Consider the following 6,000-nt stretch of genomic DNA (forward strand, 5'->3'; position numbering starts at 1 on the left):
TAAATAAGTTATCCCAATTCTTGCAACAGTCACCTATTCGAACATCTTATGGGTTTTAAGGTGTATGAGTCCCCTTAAAACAAACAAATCTTTTAAAGGAATCTTGGAAAATATAATTAAAAAAAAAGATTACAGTTTACAAACTTTACGGAAAGGGGAATTGTATTTTTGAAATATGCACTGTTAATATATATCCTAAAATAATATTTAATACAGCGGCCATTGCATTCTCAAAATTTCTCATCCCTCGCCACTCAGCGATTTCATCTAGAGTCTATCCAACAAATAACAATAGCAAAGTCGCCAGGACATTGCCCTGTTAGATGAATCGATCAAGTCTCTACTGTTTTTTGAACCATATTTAGATTGAAGTGGCAAGTAAAGAGAATCGTTGGAAAATTCAGACTGACACATTGAAGCCCCTTTACTTCAAATAAAGTATCTCAAGTGAAAAATGAAACTTGACTTTAAGTGATACGCATTTTTGCTATTTTATATATATGTTTCTGACATCTGAACGTTAGCTATCATTTTAATTTATTTAAATAAAAATGACACTTTTTTGCGTGTTAAATTTGATAAGCATGTATACTTTTATTTTGGTTAATCAGCTTTTAAGATGAAAGGCAGAGATAATTTCCAATGATGACCACATATATTTTCAGACAATTTGGTCTTCTGTGGAGAATGCCATTTTATACAAGGTCAAAGATAACTATTTTGAAATTCATTGACAGGTGTGTATTTTTAGAAAAATGTTAATCACTACACGTTTTCGAAAAGGCTGTTTTAGAGTTTGTCAGATTTTTGTACAGCTTGTTTTTAAGCGCTGCATATATGTTATCTTTGACCTGATAAGTGTCGGTTTTCATGTGAATAATTTTATTCAGATTTATGAAGGTTACCATTTTATCATTCAAAACAAAGAAAGAAAAAGAAAGCATATGATATTTTACACCATTTTTCCAATAAATTGCTAACATTTTGAAGTTGCTTCCTTTCATACTAAATGAATATTTAACAAAGTATATAAGATTTACCTGCATCTCTAGATATGTCATCATATAATGATTTTATAGGAAAATCGTTTGCATTCGGTTTTACGTGATAAAAGCTAGAACATTCTTACTCATATATGCACAGAAATGTCCTGAAGTTTATCAGTAAAATCCTACGATAATTAAAGAAAACCTGCAAAAACCGGTTAGTGACACCAAATAAAATTTATTTACATTTACTTTGTAAATACCAAACTATTAAAGTAAATTTATAATTTAGATGAAGATAATAAAGATTTAGATAATTGTAATGAAGATAAGATAAACATGAAATGATGATATCAATGAAAATAAAGATAATAAAGCTAAAATAGAATTAAAAAATTAAGATAAATTTATAATTTCTTGTAAGAAAAGATGAGAAAAAATTATATAATCTTTTTGAAATTTTGCCATTTTTGTAGCACTGATCAAGCCGATGTGGTCATTCCAATGGATATAGATGTTTGTGCTAGGTTTTGTTAATAGCACCTCTTACAAACTAATATATTGAAGTAATATTACAGGTCAGTAAATTGTTTCATGTAAACAAATGAATTTTATACATCAAAATGGAGCTGTTAGCTTTGAGGGTGACTCTTAGCAGCAATCTGTTCGGAATTTGGGAAATTTCTATTAATCTCTGCAAATGCTGTATTTAAAGGATATTCAGTGCTGACATAAATTATCATCTGATAGTTGTCATTTCTATCCGTTTGCCTTCTAAGTTAACATGGAAATGTTATTTTAGCCTATTATATTAACAACAATCCTTCTGCTGTGGGGTTCTTGAAGAAAGATTAGATCTAGCTTTAGAAATCTGGTTATAAATTTCAAATTCGATGAATTTAAATTCAAATTTTGTATTTTGTAAAGACATTTCTTACATTTCATGAACGATATACAATTTGCCACTAGTATTTCTAAAATATATCATTTGGAGAGGTTTGTAATCACACTTAAATCAAATTTTAAGCTTTTTTTAAATATCTGATTATGAACTTTTGATGGATAATATATCTTCATAATACAAAACATAAGGTATTAATACGTATTATCACAAAAACGATTATCAATATATTTTGAGTTCTTATGTCTATAAAATAAACTTGAATGTTAAATCTAAAAGATATAACAGACATCTTATTATGTGAGATATATTAACTCTATTGCTTTGATGTTTGTTTCAAACTTGTGTTACCGTAATTTCATATTTCACAATTTGGAAATTTTTTCAATTTCACGTTTCGAAGCAGAAATCATGAAAAATATATTGTGACCTTGACGGAATTAGAACCATATATCTTACAATTTTAGATTACGATTCAGCTGAACGGGTTAAAAATTTACATTAGAAAATAAGACAGAGTGTAACTGGTTAGCAAGATAATTCTTTTTTCTCTGAAAGGGCATCCATATGGGGATGTAAATTACGACCACATCCATATGTTATTTTATGGGTGAAAGACGTGAGAAATGAAATGTGGCCTGGCTGGAATTGGAGTCACGGATCTTGCATTTGAGAACTGAATGTGCTAACCATTTGCACCAAGAAAACTCACACGATGCGATGCAACAGTTCTCCCAGATTAATAAAATAGCACCATCTTCTAAATGAAAATTAATCTAAAAACGACTGAAAATTTGAAATTGATACATGTATTTCTTTCCTAATATTTCAACATAGACGCATATTAAGTAGATAATGGAATTATTAATTAAATTTGATTCCGAAACACTCTACTGAATAATTTAGATTGAATAATTCAAAGGAAGTTTAATGCCCTACGAACAAAACACCTGTTGAATGGTGTATCGGAATAATAACATCATTCTACTGCTACCTGCAAATACTTATTGGGATGATTAAAACCCACTAAGAATTAGTGACATAAATGTACTAAACGTTTAAAAATAGATTTTCTAGATTAACGTTACATAAAATATTAAACTATATTTAGTAACTACAAAAAAATAATAAGCAATGACAATAATTTTAAAATATATAATATTTGCAGTATTGCCTTTTAAAAGCATCTATTAGAAATCCTAAATGAGAATACAAAAGTTTTAGTTAATTCTTTAGAGGTTTAACAAGCCGTTCTCAAGGTAATTTGATGAAAAGGAAATTATAAACCGAAGAAAATTATAAACTGACAACAAGACTTTGAAAAATTGAAAAATGTTAATATATGAGTTAATCTTTGGGAAATGCATTTTTATCGCCAGGTAATGTAAGGAATGCAAGTTAAACGAAAATCGCGTTTCTATTAATTCTCAACACACTGTTAAATAAGTTAAAGCATCGGATTAAATATCATATACATATTTCAAATTATAAATAAAATCGAATTATAAATATTATAAATATTTAAATCGAATTATAAATATTTAAATAAATAAAAGAATCAAAAGAGCATAATGTCAAAAGGCGGAACACGGATTTGTACCAGAAACATAACAGTTGATAATCTCTAATGAAAACCAAATGTTGCATAACATCTATAAATTAAGCAATATAAGTACAGAATTTTTATAATGCTTTATATGAGTGCATGCACATAGAGTTAGGAGCAACTCAATTATTATGCTTAGTTTTAATGTCTACATACTTCCACTAACGTAAACAGTTTGAGAGACACATAGATTTCTCAATCAACATGCAGTTATCTTGTATAATTTGCTACCCTGGAATTACGAACAAATTTTACAATATGTGAAATTTCCTACTTTAATTGTCTTTTCTTATATAATCTTCAAACAAAATATCCCAATATAACAAGCTATGACACTATTCATTGTTTCCATCTTCGCTAAATACCCCTAAGTATTTGTTATAGAAATAAACCATCTAAGCGTCACTAAATGCAAGGAATGCAATCTAAGGAACAGTATATGTGCTGGATCTAAATTTTCTAATCCCAAAGTTCTTACTATTGAAATATTCTAAAGAAAATCTCAGTAAACTTTAGTGAAGCGGTTTTTTGTCTTCTGGAACAAATTATTCTGAAATAATATAGAACAAATTGTTTCCAAAGGGGGGAAATGAAATATATCACAAAGTATGATGAGTTATTCCATTAAAAGTCTAAAGAAAATAATGAATCTTTGTTACTATAACGTTAATAACTGTTACCGTTAATAACTGTCATATTTTGTTTTCTAATAATACAATAAATAATATACATCCCTTATTTAGTAATTCAAAAATCGTTTATTACAGTATTGCTATTTATAATAAATTCTGGAATCATAAACGTATTTCTAGGAGTATTACTTATTAGTTAAATACTTTTTGATCTTCATTAACGGAAAAGAAAATGTTAAAGTAAATTTCAAGAAAATTTTAGAACTTTGCTTTCGAGAAAATAGTTCTTTTGAAATGTATACATACTAAAGAAAATGCTTTCAGAATCTTAACATCAGGCCCTACAGTTCCATTAAGAACATCGTACTTTATTCTCTTATTTTTATATTTCAGTAAACTACATAATTAGTAGTTTGTTGAAATTAAAACTGCAAAAATAATGCTAAATCCATATTCTGTAGGCATATTATATTCTAAATCACAATTTCTATCTTTCATGATGCGAAAATTTTGATAAATACTGAAACAAGTACTTTTTCATTTTAAGGAAATAGATATTTTGTTTTCTATTATTTCAAGTTTAATTTAAAGTCATACACTCGAAGCAATCATACACATAAACATGATTATATTATTTCTATATATATTTGTTATTGACATAACGAAAAAATAATTAAAAAAAAAGGAAAAGTTGGGAAAAAACATTACATTTATAGACAAAAAGAAAAACCGGAAGACACACTTTATTTATAAATTCCGATGCTGATTCGTCTCTTTCAAATAAAAGTGATTAATATTTGTATGTGATTAATAGCTATTATTTCATTAAATATATTATTACCACTTTCTCTGATATATTTATTTAATTATTTTGCCTTAAACTCTACCGTAGAGAAATAACTGTTAGCTCTGGGTATTTTATTTTGAAGTATAAAATCATTATATAGAGCAATAGTTTTAGAAACAATTTTAATTTCTTTTTGAGGAAATTATATTAACCTGGATATGAAACAAAAAGCTGAATAATTGTAGCATTATTGTAAACAGATACATTTAAAATATCTAGCAAAACACATTTTATTTAATTTCGTATCACATTCCATCGACACTACATTTTATTTCGTTCCCATGTCAGTCATTATATAATGTAACACCTTTATTTGAAAAACTGCCGAAAATTATTATTTATATTTCCTTAAAAGATTAAAAAGGGCATAGAAGTTTCTTATAGTATTTAAAAGATAAAGTTTTCACCTCCATCCTCTAGAATTTTCTTAATTATCATTTGGTAATGTTTACGTTTAACATATGCTTATTTTCTGCAATGTTAAATTAGAAAAAGTTTTGTTATGTGAAAAATGTTTTTGAAAAAATAATTTTGATTAAATATATGCAATAATTATAGTAACAATTATATATATATTTTAAATACACAGTTGGCAATATCTAAAAGTTTATGCTTTTTTGCTGGTTCCCCTAGGAAGGATAGAAATAAGGTTTGACTCACCGGGAGGGAATTCTGATTCCGTGGTAACTGACAAGAAGGAAAAGCGTCTGCTCTGACAGAGAATTCCCGTTCTTGTGTCTCCTCTTTTCCCGTTTCTGTAGGAGGGGGCGCTGACGACGCCCTGACTGTTCCAGACTTCGCTTTAATCTAGGATCGGTGGCTGAATTTTTATTTGTCTTTTACTTTTTAAGACAGATTTTTTCCTCTAAAAAACTGTGCAGTTGATACTCTTTAGTGTAGTGTTATCACAACATACTTTGTCTTTCAAAACTAAGATAATTCAATTTAAGTGTTGCCGAAGGACATTTTCTGACACATTTCTCTTTTATTAATTACTTTAAGCTCACTCTAAAACGCATGCATTAAGA

General features: G+C 27.8%; 1 protein-coding gene across 1 annotated transcript in view; it reads right to left on the reverse strand.

Moving 5' to 3' along the window:
- Positions 1–5,747, reverse strand: part of LOC118199568 (uncharacterized) — a 753,888-nt gene extending 748,141 nt beyond the window's left edge. Inside the window, exon 1 of the mRNA XM_085818213.1 lies at positions 5,633–5,747. The gene's annotated coding sequence lies outside the window, so the exon portion shown is untranslated. The remainder of the gene's footprint in view (positions 1–5,632) is intronic.
- Between the last annotated feature and the right edge of the window lie 253 nt (positions 5,748–6,000).

This window comes from Stegodyphus dumicola, chromosome 6 (genome assembly GCF_044657685.1).
Source record: "Stegodyphus dumicola isolate Sdum_Otavi_A_Nest chromosome 6, ASM4465768v1".
Taxonomy (NCBI): Eukaryota; Metazoa; Arthropoda; class Arachnida; order Araneae; family Eresidae; genus Stegodyphus; species Stegodyphus dumicola.